Source organism: Saccopteryx bilineata, chromosome 7 (assembly GCF_036850765.1).
Source record: "Saccopteryx bilineata isolate mSacBil1 chromosome 7, mSacBil1_pri_phased_curated, whole genome shotgun sequence".
Classification (NCBI taxonomy): Eukaryota; Metazoa; Chordata; class Mammalia; order Chiroptera; family Emballonuridae; genus Saccopteryx; species Saccopteryx bilineata.
In genome coordinates, this window is record NC_089496.1 from 45,718,952 (window position 1) to 45,746,824 (window position 27,873).

At 43.6% G+C, this 27,873-nt stretch overlaps 1 protein-coding gene across 1 annotated transcript in view; it reads left to right on the top strand.

The window, feature by feature from the left end:
* Positions 1–5,986: 5,986 nt before the first annotated feature.
* The window catches only part of CREB5 (cAMP responsive element binding protein 5), a 409,450-nt gene continuing 387,563 nt past the window's right edge, over positions 5,987–27,873 (top strand). The window contains exon 1 of the mRNA XM_066239436.1: positions 5,987–5,997. The gene's annotated coding sequence lies outside the window, so the exon portion shown is untranslated. The remainder of the gene's footprint in view (positions 5,998–27,873) is intronic.

The window sequence follows — 27,873 nt, forward strand, 5'->3', positions numbered from 1 at the left end:
GAGACAGGGTGAACGTGCCACTAAAGCTATTAAATAGAAAGTCTTTTCCTCTCTTCCGTAGTCAATCTGTTGACTTGTCATGGTGCTTTTAATTTGTCATTTAATGTCATCCCAAGTAACAAAAAATTAAAATATTAATTATTGGCATTCATTTTACCATCCACCTTGATGCTGTGCCGTGACAGTTTTAAATGTACATATAAGCTAACTTGTATGTGGAATCACCGGTCATACAATTTGTATTTTGCGGCTGGCGTGTGCGTATGGATTTTGTTTCTGACTAGGGCAGTGGAAACACTGCACAAAATGAACTCGGCGGTCTCTGTTTCCCACATCGATGCACACACTTTCTGCCAGCACTGCCTCTGTTTACTCACGAGTAAGGAAAGACTGAAAGGTAAAGGAAGTAAGGGCCGCCCTATCTTTCCCTTTCCTTCTCTGTCACCATTTTCAGTGTACGCAGTGGGTTGCCCAACACAGGGTTGTAACACATGTAAGATAGGGCTCCCTGTAGGGGTCGCTTACATTTCTTAGGATGCCATTGGTTTCCTCCTGTGTTCTAAGAAAGTTTGGGTTTCAAAGGAAAGCATGGCCTCTTGGGGCTGTTAGCACCAGCCTCACCCCATCCCATTTGGATGCAAGGCTTACCTCCTACTGGTTCTGTGTCTCACTGGACTTTCACGCATCATGAGCTCACCAGACATTTGTGCTCTGGAGGCGTCATGGGTGCTATGTGCAAATGAGGTTGGAGGGAACAGTGGACACGCTCATCGCAGGAATGTCCTCTTGCTCACACGCATGCTCCATTCCCATCAGACTTCTGGCAGGTGCTGGTACTGGCACCGTGAGCCTCTCCCACCCCTGCCATGCCCCAGGGGTGCCATCCTGACCAAGTTACTCACTGCTCTAAGAGTCAGAGTCCTCACTGAGAAATGAGAATGGTTCCAGCATTCATAGTGTTATTAGAGGAGTAATAAAAGAATACACAGAAAGCTCTTAGCTCAAGGCTTGGCACAGAGGGAATGCTGGGTGTTAGCTGTGTTGTGGTTGTCGCTGTATTGGATGCACATTGTAGTTCCATTTATTCGAAAATCTTTATCTCTTCAAACGAGATAATGAAGAAACCTAGGGAAGATCCATGTAAGAGGAGATAGAAATGTCACAGTGAGACCATAGCTAGGGGTTCAACCACAAACCCAGTGGTACTTTTCCCGTTACCACTGTTAATCTAGTTACGAAAAGCCTTGAATGAAAACTAAATGGGAAAGGTCTCTCTCAGGGTCTGTGTGGATGAGACGAGGAAAAGTCTGCTCTCAGGGGTTGTGTGTCTTTATGGGAAGCAGCTAGAGGACTGATCTGTAGCATATGAGCCCAGAGTTTCTGTGGGGGGTTTTTAGTGTCGCAGGAAACAGATTCTTCCTGTTCCCTCCTCAGCTTCCTCTCAGGTCAGCGCCCATCTATGAAGTTACTAAACCGGAGTCACTCAAAGTGGGTTCCCCAGACGCCTGAATCAGAATCACAAATGCAGAATGCTGGGCCCCACGCCAGACCTTTGAACTGAAATCCCTGGGGAAGTCTGACCCAGGAAACTCATTGTAACAAGGGGCCCAAGGACTCCTTACGCTGCTAAATTTGAGAACCTCTCTGGGAGCCTAGGTGACCTTCCTGTTTTCCTTGACCTCCGCAGCACTCAGCAGACCTGACCTTTGGTGAATGGTGGAGAAATGACTAGGTCCAAAGCCAGAGGCTCAAGTATTCCTCCCCCTCTGAGGACCTTGGGGTGGTTCTACTCAAGCATAATATTCAGTAGGTAAGACGGGTAAGATAGTAAGATGCTTCCAGAGAGGTTAGTAAATGCTCACTGCTCTGACCTCTGTGCGATCCACACTGGCCCAGATGCTCAGGCCCCTCTCTTGCATTGGCCGTGATCCAGCAACTAAAGGGTTAACCCCTTGTCTAGCAGAGGGTCTCATCTATTCTCATTGGTCAGTATAGATGCCAATCAGCCAATCATAGGTCCTGCCAATGTGGAGCCTTGGGGGAAAGGGCTTGTGCCTGGCCTGTGCCCCTACCTAGTAGAATAGGGAAGCATCCTGGATGGTTGGTACCCCAGTCAGTTTACCCTGACTCTAGTGTAAAGGTCCCTGTGCCCACACGTCCCCCGGGCAATAATGGGCAGAATCCTAGTGGGGAAAAAGACATTTCTGGAGCTGGTATTGGCACCCCAGTGGGCAAATGCCACCAGCTGAGATGCCCCTAGAGATGCTCTTGCATGGTTACTTCTGGACACTGCAGCCTCCGTGGCACTTTGACTCCGAGAGATCCTAGAAGAGGCTGTGTGAGTACAAGGCAATGCAGGAAACAGTCCACAAACACGAGGGCTCCTGTTAGTGCGCTTTGACGGAGAGCCCGCTTGGTACGGGTGGTGCGTGCAGGGGTTAATGTGGAAACAGGTTCTGTTTTCGTTTATCTGGGCAAGTTCACTAAAATCACCGAATGCCCTCCTATCATGCCATCAGTCACATTGCTTTCATTAATAAAAATGAGGGCAAGTACTTACATTGCACAATTCTTAACACATTCAGGTTACTATAATTATCACCTCCGTTCCTGTTACATAAACGAGTAGACTGAGACCTGGAGATTATTTAAAACTCAAGTAGCAGGACCATGATTTGAATTTAGGCAGCCCCAGATTAGAAACCACACTGATAAACACTATTTATTTTTCTTCTTTAATTTACATCTAAAAAAATGTTTGTATGTCACTTGGTAGCAGAGATCTGGGGTATGTAAAATAAATAGTAATACAATGGCTAGAAAATTCTAAATAAAATTGCTATCAGTTCAGCAAAAGCTGAAAAAAGGAATTAGCACCATGAACAATATGGCTGATTTTAAGAGAAACTACCTATCTATTGAGACTTCAAGTAACCTAATGATGATCGAGTAATTGGGGAAGTCATTGGAAAAAATTTCATGTGCGTTTCTATGTCAATTATGACTCAGATGGGGCACTGTTTACCTAGTAACAGCACGGCAAACAATAAGTCAGCAATAATTTTTAAACATCAAGAAGTGATTTGGATAGTATTAGAAATTGATAAGCTACCTGCATTAAAACTCCTCTCTCTCTATATATATATGTTTAAGAAATACTTGGGATTACATGTTTTAAGTCTATTTGTTGATTGACTATTTACAGGTTTTTAAATATTTGATTGTCACTCGGCTTTTCTTATTCAGTTTTCCATTCTGTTACTTTGGTCTTACCTATCTGATGGAAAAAGAAAAACACTTAGACTGAGCTCTGATAGGTCGAGCTGGGAGCCTTTCCTGCTTCAAGTTCGGGCTCCCCCCAGCTCACTTTTGCTTCGAGGGAGAAGGCGGCACATGCCCGCTTTAGGTGGGGAAGGCTGTCCTGGTCATCGAGTGGGAACGTGGGCAAGGGGCCGCTCCTCAGCACACTGCTGCTCCCTTCCATAAACCCAGGTAAATGAGCTGTCACATTTACAGTTTATTGGTTAAGATTCAAGTTAGGACTGGTGTCCTTCTTTTGCAAGTTCCTTCAGGGCTCCATGTGGAAAAGAACAAACAGAGAACTCAGTGAAGAGCTCTGAATAAGGCTGTGAGAAGCCAACAGTCGTCAGTCCCTATGGTCTCTAGGAACACTGTTTCAAGTGGTTTAAACACTTAAAAACAGAAGGAAATACAAAGCTCTCCCATATATTATGTCAAAACCGGCTCAGAAGTATGTGACAATCCAGGCAAAGCATTACAGTTTCTGGCCAGTCCAGTCATGATTCTCTGGCAAACTGCACAGTCATGGTTATGATGCATCGGGACGAGAAGTGCTATATAAATGTCATATGTTACATAAATGTCAGGAATAATTATTGTTAGTTAATGGGGCTAAACTGTTCCTAGGCAAAGCTTCGACTCCCAGCCAACACATCCTTAGCAGGGGTTCTAACCATCAAATACTGAGGAGCAGGGAGTTTTAGAAAGGAGCCCAATTGAGGTCTGGGGTTTAGAAACAGGGGTTGGATGGTAACGGTGCCACCACTTGCTCTAGTGACTGTAGACCTGCCCCCTTACCTTCTGGAGCCTGCCTTGGCTCACCTGTAAAAGGGGGATAGTTATAACACGTGCCCTACTTCTTGTTTTGGGTCGTTGTGTGAATCAAGGGAGTTCACGTGGGCGTGATGCTTTGTAAAGTGTGAGCTGCTGCGGGGATAACAGCGGTGGTTTAGAATGGGCTGGAGTTTAGCCTGTGCCTTCCCTCGGAGTCCCCGCACAGGGAGAAGATCTGAATGGAAATTATGGTGGAGAAGGAGACAGTGGCTGGCCGGGCTGAGAACGCCAGGCTCCCTCTCTCAGGGACTTGTCAGGAAGATACTGCAGACCAGGCGCCCGGATCCTGCCTTCTGGCCCTGGCTCTGCCACTTGCCAGCCTGTGAGCTTGGGCGAGTGACAGACAAGGCTCTGGAAGCGATTGCCAAGGGCCCTTCCGGCTCTGACGCCGAATCTAAATCAGGCGCCTCACTTGGCTCTGGTGAGACTCACCTTTCCCCTCCGGGAGCAGCGCTCCCTCCAGCTCCCCAGAACCAGGAGCAGGGGTCTTGGCAAGGGTGGGGCCTGCGTATTCCAGGTGAGGGTACCCAATAAAGGAATCCCCTTGGATGTGTGGCGGGGTGGGGGGTAGTTCTAGAGGTGCTGAGTGAGTGCTGCGAGAAGCCAGGATGCAAGGAACAGTGTAATGAGGTCAAGACTGTCGCAGGCAAAAAGGAGCTGGACATCGGCCGGTGAGGGAAGAGGGGAGCGTCCTGCATTACTGTTGGCAGAAAGTCTTCCCGCACCCTTCAAGACCCCATCGCCACCTCTCCCACCCTCTTCCCCACACCTTTCCACGCTACCAGGCCCTCCTTGCAGCAGAGCCCCTCCTCCGTAGTCCTGTCTGAAACCCTAAGGATTGTTTCCAAGCTGACTCACACCGCTAATGTCAGGGAGCCGTGTCACACAGCGCTGGGCTCTGCAAGCTGTTGCTTGCGCGGTCGCCGCCACCGCCGGCGCGGCAGCCGCGCTCTCCAGCGGGTGCACCAGGGTCCACTCTTGGGGCGGGGTCGGGGCGGGGCCGGGGCGGAGCCCGCCCCCTCGGCGCGCCGGCCCCGCCCATCCCTCCCTCCCCAGCGGACCGCAATGATTTAGAAGTTCAGGAATCCCACGTGACGTCACCGGGGGGGTGATGTAATGCACTCTAAATAGAATGTATTGTAATCTTTGCTCAGTCCAACGTGGTCCCTTCACCCGGGCTCTGCTCTTGCCTTCTCCACACTTGTTTGGTAAGTTCCTAAAAATATGGCAGGGCCACTTCTGGGGCTTTTGCATTTAGACACTTTTGTTGCACTTGCCGAGGGAGCCATCTCGGTAGCGTACTTGTTTGCAGGGGTTGGTTTTCGGCAGCAGCCCCGAGGTTACTTGGTCCAGTGGGCAGGTCACAGGGCAAGGTGTAGGGAAGATGCGATGCATATTTTTGGAGGGTGATCTGTGTTTGTAAACACTTGGGCGGACCAGAGGAAAGTCCGGCCCCAATTGCTGGTGGACTATGGAATTCTGCTGTGTCCCGAGGCCACCCCAGAGACCCACGCCGTGTCCATCCGGGAGCGCGTCTCGGTGGCCGCCGTGCCAATGCGACTGGAGGGATGCTAACGTGGAGTGAGCGCCGTGTCCGCCCGGCGTGCGTGCGTGTGTGGGAGCGCGCGTGTGTTTCCCTGACACGGGGAACAGTTATGAATCGGGGGTGTGTGTTTGCCTCCAGAGACCTGGCAAGGTGCGGAACGCTCCAGAAGTGCGGTCAAGCGGTGGCAGCGGCGGCAGCAGCGGAGGCGGCGAGCCAGGAACCTTCCCCCGTGTCCCCAACTTTCCGGTGATGCGGCAGAACCCCCGGAGAAAGTTTGCAAACTTCCAGCGGGCGCGGCGAGGACGCCGGGTCACCTAGTGGGTGGACAGGCGGGTGCGCGGGGGCTCGCTCTCTCCCGGGTGCTGAGTCTACCGCTGCCACCTCTCCTGCAGGGCTGCCCGCCGCAGCCGGTGGGCGCGCGCCCGCGGAGGGGACGTTGCTCTTGGAGGGCACTTGGCTTTTGCTCCAGGCGCGGACGGCTCGAGAGTGGCCAGGCTCTGCTTGCGTTCACTCCTCCAGCCGCCTCCTGCTTCCCTCCGTCCCGTGCTCGCTGGCATCATTCCCTCTTCCCCGCCGCTGCCCCAAATGACAGCTGCCGCTTTTGCCGTAGCGGCGCGGTGGCAGTTCTCAGCGGCGGAGCTTCTACGGCAGCTTCTCCACGGAACCGCTTAAACTTTTCACGAAGTTCTTAGAGGGGCAAGACGTGCGAAGGAACCAGGGAGATGTTTCCTCCCGGCGGCTGCATCCCGCTTCTTCTTTGCCAATGATTATTGGAGGGGGGGGGGGATCAGCTAGATAAAGCCCTAGACGTTGTCCACCCCCTCCCCAACTTGCCCTGAACGGGTGCCGCCCCAAACTTGATGCTTGTTTAAGGCCAGGAACCGGAGTGGGCTGCTTGTGTATTTTGTCAGAGTCCGCGTAGTGTGTTTGCTTTTTATTTTTCCCTCCCTCTCTGACATGTGTCAAGGAATAAAGGCTGGATACAGGTCCATTACGTCATTCTGCAGGCCAGTAAGTGTTTGATTAACAGCTTCAGATATTCAAAGGTTCGGGGGCTTAGAAATGCTGACCAAGTAACTCTGCTTTCCCCCTCCAGCCCCCAACATACTTGTACAATCGCCAGTTCCCTGGGCATCTTCATTGCCCTCTCCTCCAGGACCTCTCCTCCTCCACTCCTTCTCCACCCCCTCTCCCGCCCACACCGTTATCACTCTGGCCCCGCCTCCGCCTTTCACGGCTTTCCCTGGGGCGATCACTGTCCCTGGAGTATGGGTAAGAGCTTCTGGTGTCTGAGGGGAGCGTGGTACCTGATCAGCGCAGGCACAATCTGCCCTTTTCTATTATTTAAGAAAGGCACCAGCGAGCCCCTCTAATCCAGGGCGAAAGTGCTTAGCCCTGAGAGAAAAGGCATCTCAGGAAATGTTTAGAGACGCTACGATAATACTGTGTCCCTCTGTTGATTTAGGAAAACAACACACCCATTGCAAACAAAGTACTTAATTTTACACAGCGCCTTTCTCCAAACGCTTAGCGGAAGAGGGAAGAGGTGAGGATACTGACTAAATCAAATTTAGCTGAAAGGATCAAGATTAAACGTTCCATTTCCAAAGTGAGGGAATGTGAGCCGTTGAACCCAAAGCACCATATTATGAATTTCTCTGTGTTACTTTCTTTCTCTTAACCTTAAGTTTCTGTATTTAAGGAGGAAGTTAAATACCTAAGTTATTGAATTGAGTCAGTTGAAATAAAAACATTGTGTGTGACATGCTTAAGGGATAAAAGTATAAACTCTTGGAGGTTGTGTGCAGTAGAAAACAAATAAAAAATTACTATCAGAGTTTTGGATGGAAGGGCCAGAGGATTTGGGTGCTCTCTGATTTGGAGGGGGCGAAAGCGAAATAAAGGAAAATTTATATTCTGAGTATGTGGGAATTTCTTGAAGGACACATGTTTTGTTATAATCAGATCTACTGTCTTCAAAGTGAAAGCCAGGCTGTAGTGTGGGCATTTGTGAAACTCCTGTCTGGGGTCTAATTGACAATCCTTCCCCAAGTGTGCGGCAGTATTTATTATTTATTCACATCTAGAGATGAAATAGTATAACCCCCACACAATACATGTGCATCTAAAATGTTAAACTTGTTGTTTGTGAGGCATAGACCTAAAGAAAAAAATGGCTGGGGTCACCGGCCCTGAAGAGTGTGATTAATGATCAGTGATTTAGTGATCAGTGATTAGTGGTTTTATTCAAACTGTTACCTCTGACCAGAAGCACACATCAGAGGATTAACAGGCTCTTTAGATAAATGCTCATTAGTGGAAGGGGAAAGGCAGAGATAATAGGCATGCACCCAGGGACAACTTTCGAAGAAAATCATTCCCGTCTTCAGAATAATAAGCTCTATTAACAGAAAGCCCTTTTAATTTCAAACTTGCTTTTATCTTGTAAATCAAAGTTAGATGTAAAAGTTTGTAGTGCCATTATAACCTAAATTTTCCCATATCCACTAGATGTGGATTATCTCAGTAGCGATATTTTTTTTTAATTTAAATAAACAATTGGACCTTTAGAGCAGCTGAACCCTGACAAGTTTTTAATGCCCAGGATGTGAAGGTGTCCCCCTTTTCTAGCATGGAGAGTGCAGCTTGCTAACTAGATGGCGCACTGTTATTCTGGTCTTCTGTGCTGTGCAGCTCAGGAGCCTAAGCGAGCAAGTAGCTGCTTGCGAGGTGTTCTTCAACACTTACAACAAAGTTGATTCTGTGTAGGGTTGGAGGCTAGACAGTTCTACAAGTTTTTAGTCACATTTTCCATGTCAGTTAAATCTAGGGAGTTCAAGGCTACTGGAAAAATTAGTCTCATTACTAAAAGAAACGTAGAGAACGAGGGAGGAAAGGAGGTACGAGAGTCCAGGAGGCACCTCTGAGTTGCAGAAGTGATTGTAAAATACCAGACCTGTTCTTTTTTTTACTAAGAGCTAGTTTCTCAACCTTGTGGTCTGAAATAGTGAGGCAAATACTCAGATTTGTTTTCTTCCCAATCTTGCTGGTGAAGAAGTGACTAGAAAGAAAGGAAGAAAAAAAAAAAAAACCACCTTGATTTGGTGACTGCAGGAAGCAACACGTTGCTGACTTTTTTCTACAGATAATGGTAAGATGATGTTTCTTATATGCTTATTAAGCAGAAGGAGAACTTTGCAGTTGGTAGAATGAGGTCAATCTTGTATTTTCATAGATGGAATTCAGAAGAGGGATTCGTGTTTTGTACTGAGTTTTAAGGTTGCTTTTGTCAGTTTCCTGGGACTAGGTAGCATTTTCTGGGGAAGGATGTGTGTGTGTGTGTGTGTGTGTGTGTGTGTGTGTGTGTGTGTGAATAAGACCATTATTTCCTGGGTAAAATAATGTTTATGAGCATGTTTATGTGTCAGGTAAGAATTCCCTTATTCCACGAGCTTTTATGAATTACTTAAGTAAGTACTTAAGTTTTTATAAGGAAGTAAAATTCTTTAAAAAATAAACCCCAAACTGAAAAATAAAACAAAATCCCATTCTCTACATTCCAACCTAGATGTGTATTCTCCTGAAGTGTTATTGATCGAATATCAGCTATTACTTTAGTTCTAAAACTGAAAAAGAACACAATGAAAGAACTCACCTGTGCCTCCCTGTGTATTTTCCCATTTTCTTTGCTTATAGCATTTTAAATCTGTTATTTTTAAATCCTGACTGATTCATAGCGATTTTTATTTTTCAACTTTACTCATAGCAAACATATTTGCCTAATTGATATCATCAAGCTGATTGTTTTTAATGTTTTAATGTTGCTGATCTCCATAAATTGCCTGTAAATTAGAAGTCAGTTGCGACCTCATAGAGTTTATACATGAGCAGATAGTTTATTAAAACATTCCCACCAAAAATGTGACAGCCGTGCCTTTACTTCACTATCTCTGTGGTGTTGCAGCTTTTATTTAAATAGTTGGTTAAGTGAATGGTCATTTGTCAGAGACTTTTCCTTTATAGCTTTCAGTTACAATAAGTTGAAGATTTTCATGACAACTACTTGTCAGTTTCCCAGGCAGATTCCAAACCAATCAATTATGGACTGTCTGTGGCTATTTGTACTGATGTCAAGTTCCTGGTCTTCTGATTTCTTACTATAACTTACTTTTTAACAAGAATGTATCACTATCCTACAGTATATCCTTAGCATTGGAATTTGCTTTTTATTAAGCTGAAAAATATTTTGTGTGTGTAGGGGTGATGCTCTCTGGATCTCCAAGATGTGAACTTTGTATTTGTAGTTGGTTTTATTCTGGTTCTGTTGTTAAATTAAAATTGGGGATTTAAGTGAACTTATTATTTTTGTCATCTTTCTTCTTCTTCTTCTTCTTCTTCTTCTTCTTCTTCTTCTTCTTCACTTCAAAGCATTGCCGTTAGTCACAAAATTAATGCGATCATGCTGGTGTTTCCCATCTATATGCTTCTTTTGCGTCTTACAAATTGGATTTCTACAGCAATTTAAGATCTTTTTTTAGAGGCAGCTTTCTTGGATGAAGATGGAACAATGATCTCAGTCAATTCATTATCTTTCCAGTTTGACTACCAGCTGCATTATGGGAATCAGCCAATGCTTTTATAAATTAGTGTTTAAAAATTTAAATTTAGGACTATTTCTCTGAATCGTATTTGAGAAAATTATACAACTGAGATAAGGTAAAAAAACTGGGCGGCAATAGCCTCAAATACTTAACTGTGAGAAAGAAGTACTTTCAGATATGCTAAGCAGACTTAAAGAACATTTTTGTGTTGCTATTTGTAAACTAAATAAGCTATCTATCTTGTAGCATTGCTTTGAAAAGAAACCCTGGCACTTTAAAAATGACATCATGTTTAATGTTTTCACTAAAGAGGTCTTACATTTTGTAATTAGGAAAAAAATGGGCAATTAGTGTTTTTTTGAGGATCCATTAGTATTCCATTGTTGGAATCACAAATCATGGATTTAACTTGAGAGAGAGAGAAAACACGTTTACGAGTGTCTGGGTTATGATAACACTGTTCCAGAAACAAAAGCAAAAAATTGAAGCTCCCTTGAGTCTCTGGAACTTTAAAAATAAAACTTAGAAAGTTTAGGATAAATTCCTGAATGTATAAGATGTTACATTGACGTTTCCCTATTTCTTTCCTTCCTGTTCATTCTATTGCCCAGTTATCTTTTTCCGAGAAATAGATCAGGATCCATTTAACACTTTAAAAATACATATTTTAGTTGCTTCCTTCTATTTCCTCAAGGTTTACATTTCTAATCTCTACCCTAAAATTAACAAGCATTGAAAACTACCATGTTGGTGTTTGGCTTGAACTAATTCTAGAGAGAAAGAGTTCCTTTCGGCCTAAGGATTCTTCGGACGGTGAGATAGAAAGGCTTGTAGCCAATGTAAAGCGGGAGCTGGGGGCGGTCTTCTCACTCCTAAAAGAACCTCTTCCCTCTGAAGAACAGGACCTGAGGCCTAGGGTGTTCCCTGGTTCACCCCAGGTCTGGAACTAAAGAGTGGCACACGGAGCCTAGCAGCCCAGTCTCTGCCTCTAGGTCGATCAGGTTTTCTTTCCACAAGCCAGGCCACCATAAATGCCCTTGTCACAAATGAAACACAACTCATGGTTTTTGGAGGACTGCTCTTTTTAAGCTTTTGGTCACTAACTTTTCAAAGACATATATGTGTGTGTGTATGTGTGTGTGTGTGTGTGTGTGTGTGTGTGTGTATATATATATATATATATATATTATCAGATCTTTTGAATAAATGTCCTAACCGTATTCAGGGGTCCCCAAACCTTTTACACAGGGAGCCAGTTCACTGTCCCTCAGACCGTTGGAGGGCCAGACTATAAAAAAAACTATGAACAAATCCCTATGCACACTGCACATATCTTACTTTAAAGTAAAAAACCAAAACGGGGACAAATACAATATTTAAAATAAAGAACAAGTAAATTTAAATCAACAAACTGACCAGTATTTCAATGGGAACTATGCTCCTCTCACTGACCACCAATGAAAGAGGTGCCCCTTCCGGAAGTGCGGTGGGGGCCCGGATAGATGGCCTCAGGGGGCCGCATGTGGCCGTTGGGCCGTAGTTTGGGGACCCCTGGTATAAATTGTAGTTTCTGTTCTGTTTATTCTTATTTATCTGTGACGTTAATTTTTCTAATATCAGCCTTTTTATTTGAGAGTTCTTTTTTTTCTTCACCATTATTATTAGACATACCCTGTAAAACTGCACAACCCAGATTTCATCTGAGACAAAACAAAACCACACACAAAAAAAACAAAGCAGAGCTGAAAATGGTCTAGAAGACCATCTCAGAATAAAGCAGTAACTTTCTTTACTTTTGTCTTTTCTTTATCATCTTTGAGGAAGAGCTCTGAAAAAATTATTTAAAGTTAAAAATCCATAATCTTTCTTTTAGTTGAATAGAGCAACAAGTGTTTTCATTCCGGCAGATGTACCTTTGCCCAGCTCCATCTGTAACATATTATCTTTCCAGGCTGGTGTATAGGAATGAGAGGGTGTAGAGGTGAATATTACTACACGAGAAGCGACTTGAGTCTGGAAGTATGCTCTTTGTGGTTTGACTGGCAAAACTTGACTAATCATAGCTAATAGGAATCATGCATGCAACATAGGGGGCTCCAGAGCACCAAACATTTGATTTAAGATGACATTTAGGTTATGCTGTGTTTAGGATGGGGAACAAGAATATCTCAATAGAAATCGTCAATGCATCTACTGTATGTGTGGTTTGGCCTGGCCCGTAGGTTTCCTTTCCAGTTCTTTGCATGAAAGCTTTTTATCAGAACTCAGGTCTCTTTTATTCTATTATTGCACTGAGGAGCCCTGTGTTGCATGATTTCTGAAATATAACTCATATCAGCCAGTTTTATGCAATTCGCTCTCTGCTGGCTTCCCGAAGGGGAAAATCACATGCAACAACAACAACAAAAAGCTTTGTTTTCTGTTTTTGTTTTTGAATTAGCTGGTTATTAGAAGAAATACATTTTGTCTTCATTTGCCAGATCTGGTAAGACCATTTCACTTTATTAAAACAAGATTTTCTTCTTTTTTTTTTGTATTTTTCTGAAGCTGGAAACGGGGAGAGACAGTCAGACAGACTCCCGCATGCGCCCGACCGGGATCCACCCGGCACACCCACCAGGGGCAAAGCTCTGCCCACCAGGGGGCGATGCTCTGCCCCTCCGGGGCGTCGCTCTGCCGTGACCAGAGCCACTCTAGCGCCTGGGGCAGAGGCCAAGGAGCCATCCCCAGCGCCCAGGCCATCTTTGCTCCAATGGAGCCTTGGCTGCGGGAGGGGAAGAGAGAGACAGAGAGGAAGGAGGGGGGTTGGAGAAGCAAATGAGTGCTTCTCCTATGTGCCCTGGCCGGGAATCGAACCCTGGTCCCCCGCACGCCAGGCCGACGCTCTACCACTGAGCCAACCGGCCAGGGCCAACAAGATTTTCTTCTTTAAGTAAGCGAAGATGCTGTTTGGCTTCTGAATGACCAGGTAGTAATCCATGCACTAGGGTGTAGAAGGTACTGAAGAGAAGGTCATTTTCCTCTGGGGTCCCTAGATATGATGGGATGTGCCATTATGGAGGGCCTAACATGCCTCACTATAATGACAACATTGTCCAGAAAAACAGTCCTTCTGGGAGGAAAGACAATATTATAGGTTCAAACTTCTAAATTCTGAGCAGAGACTGATACTGTGCTGAAGATGACCCTTAGAATGCTGAGGGTTTCCCGGGTAACATATTAAACTATGACATGGTAAAACATTCACAGGCTAGAACTGGACCATATACATAGTAAAAGCCTTAATAATCCTTCCCATCCATTCTCTGCATTTTCTTTATGTGATGTTTTTCTGGATTTATTTTTTGACATCCATTCTCATTACTCTGCTTTCATGAGTAACCCTACAATAACAAGTATGTGCACAATGGCGAGGATACATTTTATTCCATATGGGAAGTAGATTTTAATATCAAATCTTCGGAAAAAAAAATCAATTAGCAAGACAAAGAAAGAAAGGGTCAAAATCCGATTGATGGCATCAGGGGCCCTGCCATTCTTAACTCTGCAATAAAGTGGTTTATGGCGACAGGAGAAGCTGGAGACTGGCAGAGGGAATCCCCAAAGTGCCGCCTTGAAGTCATTACGCTTCCCTGCCTCTGTTTCTTCATTTGTAGTAAAAGAGTGTTGGTCTTGGCCAGCACTATTCAATAGCGGCAACCACAAATATGAGCTGCACATGTGATTTTAAATGTTCTAGTAGCCACATTAAAAAGGTGACAAGAAACAGATGAAGTTAGTTTTAATAACATCTTTTATTTAACCCAATATAGCTGAAATATTTTCATTTCAATATATAATAAATAAAAAATGTTGATGAGATGCTTTGTAATTTTTGCTGTTGTTGTTACGAAATCTTTGAAATCTGGTGTATATTTTTCAATTACCACACAATTCGGCCTGGTCATGTTTCAAGTGCTCAGTGGCCATGTGTAGCCAGTGACTCTAGTGTCAGGAAAAGCAAATCTATGTTCTATATCGATGGTTCTTAGTCTTGGCCATCTGGTAACTACCTGTGGAGTTTATTATAAGAAATATTGTTCTTTCAACCCTTTTGTGCTTTAATTGATTCGACGTGAAGCTCTGGGTCTCCATATTTTTTTAAAGCTTCAAAAGTGTTTGTAAAGAGTAGCCAGGATTGAGAACTGCAATTCTTACTGATCTCTGAGGAACCTTCTGCTCTAATATTCTGTGACTGTATTTAAGAAGAGTGATTGCAGTACAGTATTGCGTTCAGAGTTCAAGTGATTGTTATAGGTGTGCTGTATGCTACAAAACATATCTAAGAAATGTAATGAATAAAAATTGTACAGATTGACTAATTAAAAAGATAATTTTTGTAGCTCAGATAAGCTGTGCTTTGTGTAAGTTGCAAATATGGATGTTTTAAATGATTTACTTCCAGAAAATCTTAACTTATGATTTGATTGGCGTGAAGCCTCTTAAAAACCCTCCATTTTGGAAATGGCCAAGATCGGCGTAGTTCTGCTGTGTTGCTAGTTTGCTCCTTTGCCCCAGATACTACTTGCCTTTTGCTGTTTTTGGACGGAAAATCATCCTTCATTTGAGACATCTACATCTTCTTGTGTTTCTTCCCTTTATACTTTTAATAAGTTTTATGTATTGCACAGACCAAACTTGCCCTTTGCTCACATCAAGGATGTTCGTTATATCCCACTAGACTTAAAGTGTTTGTCCTAATTGTCATCCTTTAAAATATCAGAAGAATCCATAGTTCTCCATGCATACCAGAATGTTCCCCTTTAATACTTTTTAAACAATATACCAGTCTGTGTGCATTCACTAAAGGATAAAAAGAACAACAACAAAAAAGAAATAATGGTTTCCAAATTCCTCACCCATCTCCTGTTGATATCAACAAACAGCCTTGTTTCTGGAGGGGAGGAGAGAGCTCAGGGAAGGTCTTTGTGACTTCATGCTGCCCAGAGCCTCCCCATTCCCGCATTGATGAGTCACTTCACCCTGAGCCTCTCTCCTTATCCCCAGAGTAGCCACTTCGAGTACATGTCTGCCTGGCCATGTGCTTTTAAACATGACTTAAAGCCATTTTTAGGTCTAAAGCGACATGTTTCTTGACATTTTGCGAGGTGATATTTGCATTCTCTGTAATGTCATTCATTTGAAGAATTTATTTATTAGCATGGCTTTAATTCCCATTTTATGGATGGGGAAGCTGGGGGAGCTGAGGCTAGGTAGGCATTGTGTGCGTGTTTGTCAGAAGCCTGGCTGGTGTGAGAAAGAGCTCACATTTATTATAAGCACTACCCTGGTGGCTTCCAGATGGGAACTTCCCAGTGTGTATTCTATTGCATCTGTCTGTGAATTTATAACTAACATTCTCTCTGCTGCTTTTCTGTGCATTATCTGCACTTATATGGTTTCTCTGCTAATATCTGGGGTCCTAGCTTTAGGCTAGCTACATGTCCCTGGATTGATTAACAAATACATATGGGTATATCAACCTCTTAACATGGGATCTGTTCTAAATGTTGCATGGAGACAGCTGTTACAAACCTGTGTTTTTGGTTGTATCCAGGGAAACTTTCTTTCAGGCCACGTTGTGATTGACTGTTAGAAGACTTTGTGGAGTGACCATGAGATTAAAGATATAAATTCAACTTTTGTTCAACTTTTTGGGGGGATTGAAAGCAAAGGATTTTAGGTATTTATTCACAGAGAAAGATAAACTCTAACCCTAGCTCCTGAATTATCTTTAATAAAATAATTTAGCTCTTGTTATGCCAGTGTGCCATCTTCACACTGGGTCTGGAGCCATTTGCTTTTGAATATCCTGTTTTTCTTTTTTTCCTAATAATTAGTAAGGTTGGATTTAGTCATTTTCAGTTTCTATCTGCACCTCTATGTCTTCAATGAGTGAAATGCAAGCCATGATTAATAATAATACAGTCTGTGACCAGTGCCAGGGAGGGATTACTTGGGATCCTTTTCTAAGCATTATACTAAAGTTAAAACAATTTTAATATCCACACGTATATGTGGTTATGGTGGTTAAGCTTGTATATAAATTAAAACCTTGGCCAATGAGGATTAGAATGTTACTAACATATATATACTTGTGAATGTGATTGTCATTATTTTGAGGATGCCCATGGATAAAATGTTCCTCTTTTTTGAGCAAGTCTATTTGTCATATTCATTTAGATACACACATTGTTGATTAAAAGATATTACTGGATTAAAAAAAATTGAAACCATGTTTAAGACACTCTTCTTTTCTAATAAGGCCTGTCTAGCACACGCTGTTTACGATCACACTGTCTCCCAGCTTCGTGAGGCCAGATGACTAACAACCCCTGTTCTCAGCACCGTGCTGGTGGACGTCAACAGAGATGCTGCTGCTCCATGGTTTGGCACCATGAAGCAGTGTGTCATTTTAAATTGTACTTTTTGCTAAATACACATGCTAATCTCCAAACCATTCAAAACAAGAAGAAAACAAAACAGCGACGCCGGCCCATTGGTTGGAAGCGGCACTGGCCGAGAGAGTATACTTTTTCTTTCATGACCCTCCGAAGCACTCGCAAAAATCAGGGCGATCAAACTAAGGTGACCAACGTTTTTTACAATGAAAAGGAGGACAAAAATAAGTTGAAGAAAAACAATATTGTAAATAAAAGAAATATTTTATTCATTGCAACAATAATACACTATAATATGATAAATGCATAATAAAAACATTTGTAATACTTTATGTTGTAATTATGCTTACATGCCTATTAACTTTTAATAATAACTGTGAGAAAAAAGTACTCATTTAGATACAAATACGTCACATCACACACAATGGATCAACTGTGCATCAATCAAATACGGACATCTACAGATTAGTCTTCCAATATCAAAAAGGAGGACACGTAGGAGGACACTTTTCGAGAGAGGACAGAACTTAACAAAAGAAGAACTGTCCTCCATCAAGGAGGACAATTGGTCACCTTAATAAAACTTACACATAATTACTGGACATGCCCTTTGGACGGGATGTTCTTTTTTTTTTTTTTTTTGTATTTTTCTGAAGCTGGAAACAGGGAGAGACAGTCAGACAGACTCCCGCATGCGCCCGACCGGGATCCACCTGGCACGCCCACCAGGGGGGGATGCTCTGCCCCTCTCGCGTCGCTCTGCCGCGACCAGAGCCACTCTAGCGCCTGGGGCAGAGGCCGAGGAGCCATCCCCAGCGCCCGGGCCATCTTTGCTCCAATGGAGCCTCGGCTGCGGGAGGGGAAGAGAGAGACAGAGAGGAAGGAGAGGGGGAGGGGTGGAGAAGCAGATGGGCGCTTCTCCTGTGTGCCCTGGCTGGGAATCGAACCTGGGACTTCTACACGCCAGGCCGACGCTCTACCACTGAGCAAACGGGTCAGGGCCCGGGACGTTCTTAAGACAGGTTCATCATTGAACCCAAGGTTCATTGTTACCCTTTCCAGGAAGTCAGGAAGTGGTTTGTTTGCTTTTTCCTAAAGTACAAAAACCATAGAATCTTTAAAAGGAAGGCTGTAAATGGATGCTTAATATTTATTTAATATTTAGTAGGTATTTAGGAAGTCTTGTATTCCTTTACGCAGTGTTAGTTATTTAATGTTTGTTTTTACGAACGGGATTCTGGAGGTTGGTTGCATAACAGTGTAACTATACTTAGCCACTTCTGAACTATATACTTAAACAAAGTTAACACGGTCAATTTTCTGTTAGGGGTATTGTAGCACAATTTTTCTTTCTTTCTTTTTTTCTTTTTTTGTAAAGGAGAGTTAAGGTTTGCTTGTAGGCATTCCCCAGATGGAGAAAGAGAATGTATAGACCACTTGTTCAAAGTCAGGTGTAGCAGCTTTAGTGCCTTAATGGGATGTGCAGAACCCGAGAGGGACCTTGGTACTTCAGACCTGTGCAGAGAGGTGATGGGTGTGTGGCGTGATTCTGATACATAGGATAACCCAGGGAAGACGGCAGCTAGGCACACGGTACCGCATGACTCTTTTCTGGAGGCTGGCTTGGGTCTCAGTGGGCCATGTGTATAGAAAGCTGTATAGTTTAATTGGAAAAACACATCATTTGACATCTCTGTTTGTATTGACTGATGGCCTTTCTGAGTGTAAGGATATGGTCAAGTGAGATCAATGAAAACAACTTAGCCTTTAGTTTAGGTAAGGGAATATAAACCTCACCTCCTTTCCTCTTCCCTTCCTCTCTTTTCCTCTTCCTTCATCAGACATTTACTGAGCACATATTATTTGCCAGGTACTAGGGACACATGATCAAAGACAGACTCAGTTCCTCTCCTCGCAGAGCTTACTGGTAGGAGCGGCACTAAATACATAAGTCACGGCAATGGAATGTTGAGGGAGAGTGAGGGGGTGCAGGTCTGGAGGCAGAAAGGTCAGTTAGGGGATTGCTATGGTTGTCCAGGCCAGAAGTGACTTGGGCTACGATGGTGTCAGGCCCAAAAGCCACTTAGGAGATCAGATCACTACAGCTGGGGGGTTGATTAACTGGAAGATGGCGGGAAGGGAGAGGACGTGTACTCATCCTAAGGGAAGAGGGAGCCAGGCTGGATAAACCTGGCCCAGCAGTGCAGTCTGGTTTGTCCTCTGTGGTGCTAGAGGAGGGGGCTGTCTGGCCCAGCGCCCCATACTCTTGTGATTGAGTCCTTGGGAGAGAACAGAAAATAGGAACAAAAACTCAAAGAGCAACAACGAAAACTAAAAACTGTAGTGCATTCATTGTATTGTAAGGCAGTGACAATTTTTACGGAACTGTATTGCAGTTTTGACAATTTCTGTCAGCGAGTAGACCCTCCAGAGGGAGAAGCACCTACCCACCATGGCAGCAGCAACCCTGCAGCTGTGCTCAAGGGGACTCAGGGCGTGGCCAGGTGGCTTAGCCTCCCAGGACTGCTGTAACACATGACCACAAACTGGATGGCATCAACAACAGATGTTTATTCTCTTATAGTTCTGGAGGCTAGAAGTCCAAAATCAAGGTGTCAGCAGGGTTGGTTCCTTCTGAGGGCTGTTCCAGCTCCCTCTCTTTGGCTTGTAGATGGCTCTTCCCCGTCTCTTCAGTGTCTTTCTTTTGTGTCTAAATTTCTCCTCTTTATAAGAATACCGGTCATATTGGATTAGATCCACCCTAAAGATCTCATTTTAACATGACTACCTATGTAAAGACTTTATTTCCAAATCAGGTCACCTTCTAGGGTACTAAAGATTTTGAGGTAAAGGGAGGGACACAATTCTACCCATCAAAGTGGGCATGCCCAGCAAGAAAGCAATTTCCCGGGCAAGTAGTAGTGGGAGCCCACGGGAGCTGACAGGTTGGGAGTGGTGTAGATTATAACCAGACATTTTTTAGCCTGTGTTAAAAATAAACATCTGATGGACCCCCAGAAAAACTTAGAATAAATCTTCAGAGGTGTGAGTCCACACATTACACGGTATAGATAAAACCAGCAAAACACAGCAAAAATAAAGGGGCTGCAATATTAAAATAGATGTATCTATATTGCACTGATTGATGAATTTGCTAATGTGGGCATTGACCTTGGTTTGGCCTTGAATTTGTCCCCAAGGATCATGAAAGAGCGATGCCAGAAGGGCAACATCAACTTTTAACCTTGAGAACAAAGAATTAAATACAAGTGTAGTTTGTCACCCTGCCAGGCTTAACAATCATTGTTTTGATGTGCTAATATTTACTGACAAGGACAAAAGCCACCCGTTTCCATAACAAAACACACAGACCAAGTTGAATATAGATGTCTCAATGCAAGGAGAAAAAAAAAAATCAGATTTTCTAGTTGTTGATGGGCGATGTATAACTATATGCTACCTCTGCTTTGTAAAATGAAAACAGAAGAAAAAATTCTGTTCTATAAACATACCATAATGAAAAGACAGTTAAAAAACAAGCAAAGGATTTGACTGGAGAGTTCTCCAAAGAGGACATACAAATGGCTAATGTGTCCAACATCACTAGCTATCAGCGAAATGAAAATCAAAACCACAGTGAGATGTCACTTCACACCCACTAGGATATCAATAATAATAATAATAATAATAATAATAAAAGATAGTAACAAATGTTGATAAAAACATGGAGAAATTGGAATCCTTATACGTTGCTGGTGGGATTGGAAAATAGTCTGGCAATTCCTCAAACAGTTAAACATAAACCTTGTGACCCAGCACTTCCACTCCTAGGTATACAACCTAGAAAAAAAAAAAAAAAAAAGAAAACATTTATCCATATAAAAACTTGTGCATAAAATGTTCATAGCGGGGTTTATTCATAAGAGCCAAAATGTGGAAACAACCCAAAGTTCATCAACTGATGACTAGATTAAAAAAATGTGGTCTGTCCATATATTGGAATGCCATTTGGTCTAAAAAGAGATGAAGTGCTCACGAATACATGTTATAACATGCACGAACCTTGAAAACGTTATGCTAAGAAAAAGAAGTCAGACACAAAAGACCACAGATTGTATGATTCCATTTATATGAAAGGTCTAGAATAGGCAAATCCGCGGAGATAGACGGTAGCTTAGTGGTGGCCTAAGTCTGAGGGTGGGACTGAAGACGTAGGGGTGGCAGCTAAGGGATGTACGGTTTCTTCTTGGAGTTTTGGAAATGTTCTAAAATTGACAGCGGTGGTGGTTGCACAACTCTGTGGATATTCTGGGGCCATTGACTTGTACATTTGAACTGGGTGAATTGAATGATATGTAAATTATATATGAATAAAACTGTTCAAAAAGGAACACATGGAGGAAAATATAGGATGCTAAACTGAGTTAGAATATATGCCAAATGGGGATTTTTGATCCAACAACTTTTCTCTATATTTGGGATGACTATATCAAGATGAACAGTTGAGAAAGGTTAGTAGGAGCATTATAGAACTTGGTAACAGGAATAGTCAACTATTAAGAGTCATATAGTGCCTGACCAGGCGGTGGCGCAGTGTATAGAGCGTCAGACTGGGATGCGGAAGACCCAGGTTCGAGACCCCGAGGTTGCCAGCCAGTTTGAGTGCAGGCTCATCTGGCTTGAGCAAAAAGCTCGCCAGCTTGGACCCAAGGTTGCTGGCTCGAGCAAGGGGTTATTCGGTCTGCTGAAGGCCCACAGTCAAGGCATATATGAGAAAGCAATCAATAAACAACTAATGTGTCGCAGTGCGCAACAAAAAACTAATGATTGATCCTTCTCATCTCTCCGTTCCTGTCTGTCTGTCCCTGTCTATCCCTCACTCTGACTCTCTGTCTCTGTAAAAAAATAAAATAAAATATGTTAAAAAAAAATCTCCCAGGCTATGAGCCCCGACTTCCAACTTACCCTTGCCATTTCCTCCTAGATGGATTGCTGCTGTGCCTCCATTTTCCGATTGTTCAGACATCAGCACCCTTATACCACTCACTTCTCGTGACATTCCTATTTCATGGCAGGCTACCATCATCCTCTGGGTCCCCAGCTTGAACCTTCATGATCATCACTGACCTTGTCTTCTCCTTTGGCCATTCTGCTCATGGACACACTTCTCTCCTGATCTCCCAAACCGAAAATGGAATGTGAAATTAATTCCTTAGTGCTTGGTTCATATTTATTTCCCCAAAATATTTTTTATTGAGGTTATTTTCATGTTTGTCATAAGTTCCCTCTATTGGATTATAAGCTCCATTACAGCAGGAACTGATGCTTGCTCAGTTTTGATTGCCCCCCGAGAATCTAGCATCTAGCCCCTGACACATGGTAGATGGTTAATTAATCCTGGCAGGCATCCCCAAACTATGGCCCGCTGGCTGCATGTAGCCGCCTGAGGCCATTTATCCGGCCCCCTGCAGCACTTCCGGAAGGAGCACCTCTTTCATTGGTGGTCAGTGAGAGGAGCACTGTATGTGGCGGCCCTCCAACAGTCTGAGGGACAGTGAACTGGATCCCTGTGTAAAAAGTTTGGGGACCCCTGGACAGGGTACTTGAACATTGTTCTTTGCGGTGAATTTCCTATTACCAGCGAGAGATTGTTGATATCTGGAGAGCGTTCCTGAGAGAATCAGCCTTGGGAGACTGGATGTTGGTGAATGTCCCTGTAGCTTAAAAACTATTGTAATAATATTTTGGAAATTCAAAAATAGCATAGGATAACTAAATCCCAGAAAGATCTCACAACCCTAAGGGATCATTGATTGTTCATTTTCACTTTCCTTTCCATACCTTGTCCAGAGGTGAAAATACTTTTTAAAAACTTTTAATCAGAGACACATTTTAAATTAATTAATTTTTACTGATTTTAGAGAGAGAGGAAGGGAAAGAGAGAGAGAGAGATCAATTTGTTGTTTTACTTCTTTATGCATTCATTGGTTGATTCCTATATGTGCCCTGTCCAGTGATCAAACCAGCAACCTTGGCCTCTCGGGACGATGCTCTAACTTACTGAGCTAACCAGTCAGAGCTTTCAGGGACACATTTTAAAGTTCTGCTTCTTTCACTTGAAACTATACCACAAACATTTTTTCATATTGCTGCGTAGTTTTCAAAACTGTGATTATGCATCATATTTCCTCGAGTAGCTATACCATAATTTCTTAACCATCCCCTATTTTTTGACATTGAAGTTTGCTCTGGAGTTTTTCATATGATTAGAGAGAACACATGACCGTTCTTTTGGCAAGGGAAACGTGTGCTCTGAAGACCTTAATCCCTCTCCCCTCACGCTGGTTGGAAAACCGTCCTTTAGAGTTGAGCTTAGGTAACATTGTGATGGAGACCAAGTTTGCTTCAGGCATGCCCACATTGCTTTTATTCCTTTTATTTCTGCTCCTCTTTCTCTCCGCACATTCAGTGCCTGTCACAGGACCTCAGGGCTGGCCTCCTGCCCCAGACACTGACCTGTCTACCACCCTCCCTCCTTCCCTCTCCTCCTAGCCAGGCGCCTTGCAACTTCTCTTACTTCTCCAGAGCCTCAATCTTAGTAAGATGTTATACACTCGATATATTTCTTGGGACTTTGTAGTATTATTACAGAAGGACTTCTGGAGGTGGCCATGTGGTAGCGCTACCAAGTGCATCATTAAAGATGTGCTTTACTGTCTTTAGCTACTCTTCCCGGCTCTAAGGGCATGGCAGGGACCCGCGGGCCGGTCTCTATACTGATAGTTAAGTATAGAACGCATCAGAGAGCAGTGCGCACTAGAGAGAAGGCTGAAGCCTGGTGGGTGGTGCAGCTTGATCGCTCAGCTTCCAGCGGGAGGAGCCGGGGAAGACCTTCTGAGAGGCGAGGTGAGCAGGGAGCTGCTTCGTGGAAAGGCTGTCTCTGCTGAGACCTGGCAAGAGCTCCCCGCTAAGAGAGCTGCCGGCACACAGGCCCCAGTGTGTTTGAGGAGCTGCAAGGGAGCCGACTCGGAGGCCACGAGGAAGGAGTGGGAGGTGGGGGTGGCCAGGTCCTGTAGAAGCCTGCAGACCACGCTATGAGTGCTGGATGTTAATCTCAGCTATCAAGGAAGCCATTGGAGGCCTTTGGAAAGATAACCCATCCCTTCTAAAGACCTTCCTGGCTGTGGTCGAGGAACAGACTGTGGAGAGGCCCAGGTGGCAGAGGGCCACTGTGAGGAGGCCAGAGGTGTGGGGCCTGGAGTCAGTGATGGTGGGAGGGGGATTGAGGAGGAGCTCGGCTTCTTTTAAAGGTAAGGCAGAAAGGACTTACAACAGATGGGGTGTAGTGGGAAGAAGGGAGTCAGAGAGGACCCTTAGGTCTTGGCCTGAGACGCTGGGAGGATGGAGCTGTCATCAACTGATATGGGGAATGTGGCCCATGGAACAGGTTTGGTGGGTGAAACGAGGAGCTCAGTTTTGGGCAGGTTGTGTGTGAGCAGAAGTCCCACAAACAGTGGGATGCTGAGTCTGGCGTTCAGGGGAAAGAGTTTGGGCTGCAGATGTGAACAGGGTCAGGATCAGAGTCTTTGACCTCAGATAGGCCAGCCTCACCTCATAGCACGCAGTCTCTGACTCAGTGCACCCCAACCTCACCTCATAGCACGCAGTCTCTGACTCAGTGCACCCCAACCTCACCTCATAGCACGCAGTCTCTGACTCAGTGCACCCCAACCCCACCAGAATCTCAGGTCTTGGAAAACACGAGCCGTGGGAGCTACAGGGCCTTTGCACGTGCTTTCCCTACAGCATAGACTATTCCTCCCTAGACAGTTGCTGTTTTTCTCTGTATTCCTAATCTAAATTCAGTCTCCCTGTTAAATACTCTGGCTATCCTGAACTCTTCCTTCATAGCACTTATCAATTTTCAAATTTATATTTCTTTAAGTGATTTTTAACTTAATTAAAATATTTAAAATCCATAGGCCCGCTAGAATCGATATTCTGAAATGTCGGAGATCTTGCATGTTTAGTTCATCATGATTTTCCAGACAGGTAGTGCTGGCATATCACAGACGCTTCTTCAATGTTTGCTAAGTGAATAGATGACTTATTTGTTTATTACCGTGATTTATTTATTTTGTTGCACTTACTCTATGTGTAATCATATAATTCCAAGAATAATCATACCTTTTTATTTTCTTATCTTAAAATGTAGACTAATTGTTTATTTAATGGTGCCATGACCTTTTGTGAGCAAACACTTCTTTACTAGGCGTTATGTGCAAAGCTACTGTACTGGGTTGTGGCTGAAGACCGAGCGATCGCCCGAGTGTGAAACTTTGAAAAAGAAAAGGAATTTAAGGCTTATATAAACCTCCTAATCAAAATCCCCTTACCTCCTGTTTCCTTGTCAGCACCTGGTTGCATTTCTGTGGACACCTCTATCTAACATCTCCTGGGGTTATTTTATAGTGACCTTTGACAAGATCCATTACTTCCTACTCGCCATGTTTATCTGGGGAAAGAGGCCAGGCGTAGCAGGGAGGGGTGCGGGATGGGGGGGATCTGAGCCGGCTCTTTGACCTCCTTTGGTGGCTCTTAGAAAGGCCTGTTGTCTCCAGCCTTGTCCTGGGAGATTATAAGAAATGATATGTGAGGGAAGTGATTTGATTTACTGAAAAAGGGTTGCTAGCTCATAAAAGAGCTCGAAGTCTCTGTCTTTGGCAGTGCAGAACTGTATGAAAAACAGGATCACATCAGGGAATGATCTCTTTCCGTCTTTAGAAGTAGAGTGAGCTTTCGGAGGTGCCTGTATTGTTTGGGAAACACATACTGATTCCAAGAATACATGTATGTGTAAGTCTGGAGAGAGATTGATTGCTTGATGGATATGTCGGTTGGGGAATTGCATGACAGAAAAGGCATCATCTTTATAATTAAAACTGTTGTGGGAGGCAGCCACTCAACAAACATGTATTGAGCATTTATAGTGCTAGACACAGAGGGAGGTGCTGGGGAAGAATGGAGATCAGAGTGAACGTCCTTGCCTTCGTGGAAGTCACGAAGTCTGCTGAGTCTCAGTCTCCTCACCTGGAGGATGGAGATAGTAATAATACTTCATAGCCTTTTAAAAGGAGTAAATGGCTATGAATGTGAAAAGAACAGTTACGTTTTTAAATGCTGTATAAATTATAAGTGGCTTCATGGTTGATGTAATGAACATAGGTATTATTCCCTGTGGGAATAAGTCCTGATTAATTATTTCTAGCTCTGAAAATCCTCCCGACTCATGCAAATTAAGATTTCGTCCTCATAATTAAGGGAGCTAAAATTTCCTTTCATTGTAATCCTAACAAATAGAAAAAAAGATATCAAGTATATGGGTTGGATTGTAAACAATGTATTAGTTAGCTATTGCTGTGTAACAAGACACCCCCCTCCCAAACATATTTATTAACTAAGAGTTTCTGTGGGTCATGGATCTGGGTATGACTTAGCTGGGTCCTCTGGCTTAGGGTCATTCACAGGCTTTAATTCAGGTGTCAGCCAGGGCTGTAGTGATCTTGAACCTCAACTAGGGGAGGTTATTTTCCTAGTTTGGAATTCCAAACTCTCATGGCCGTTAGAGGCCTCAGAAAATCCACATCCAGGCTTATTTACATGGCTGTTCGCAGGCTAAGAAAAAGCAAGGATTCCAAGAGGGAGAAAGTGAAAGATGGAAGTCACAGGATTTTTTTTTTTTTTTTTTGTAATCTAATCTTAGAAGTGACATCCCATCACATATGCCATATTCTATTCATTAGAAGCCAGTCACTAGGTCCAGCCTGCACTCAGGGGAAGAGATTATACATGTGTATATCAGAAGACTGGGATCGTGAGGGGACATCTCAACATCTGCCTGCTCCAGCAGGGCTTGTAAACAATACCATGCGTTAATGCTGTATGTGTGGCATTAATAATATCACACTATTTAAAATGAAAGAAATAAGGGAAATAAGTACTATTATTCCCTAAGACACCATAATTAGGACAGACAAGGCAAGTTGGCGTGAGAGCCCTGTAGATTTTGAGTTGCCGCCAATAAAGACGTCTGGTTCTTTCTTTCGCTTCTGACACTGGCTCATGCCTGGACATTTACAACCTCTCTACTTATCAGGAAAGCATTTGAAAGTTACCTTCCAAGTATTGGAGGTAAACAAAGGTCAGTCTTTCCTAAGCAAGAGTACCAAATAAAAAATATTTTAATTTTCCATTTCGTGGGATTGATATCCACTCTCTCGATTACCTTTAATCCACCCAAAAACAAAGCTGGTCCAATCATTTTTTTCTTAAGATTAAGAGGAAGAACATTCCAGGCATTGAAACCAGTGCTATGAGAATGAGCTTGCCATGGTTAAGAAAAAGAATAAAGACAGTGTGGCCAGAGTATAGTGGGCAAAGGGGCAAATGCTACAAGATGACTTTGAGGTTAGGGGTTTAGATTTCAATTCAAATGCAATGGACAGCCTTGCAGGATTTGGGGTGTCTGCAAACAGCTCTGATTTTATATGTGTGTGTGTGTGTGTGTGTGATTCTAATTGCATTAGTTATTGCATCAAACTGTATTTGAAAGAGAGATTCTGAAATCTATTAATTAAATGCCATGCATGGGCCAAGATAAAACAAGCACTGAAACTTTATAATAGGATGTTGTAATTATGCAGTTGCAGAGTTGTGTATTTCGACGGGCCAGCGACGGGAAAGGCAACGTGGTAGATGCATTTGGAATGAAGTCTTCGTATCCTAGGGACTCCTCATATTACATTAGTTTTATGTGACAGAACTTACAAGAAATTCATTCAGAAAAACACCCGCTGTAGGAGTCTTTTTGGCATATTCTGTGCATATTTTCCCAAACGAGCGGCAATCATTTTTTGATTGTGTCATTTATGGCTGTTGCCTGTATGTAGTCCTGTGGCTCTTTTCTCAGCCGGCAGGCACCCAGGCAACTTGGCAGTGTCATCGGAGACTTTAAAATGACAGCACAGACATTTCAAGTTGTGGTCTCGGTAACCTCTCTTTCCTCCAAAGACTCCCTAAAGTTGACCCGAGAAAAATATCCCAAAGAGAAACAACAGCGTATCTGTTTTTCCTGAAACAATTTTAACTGGCT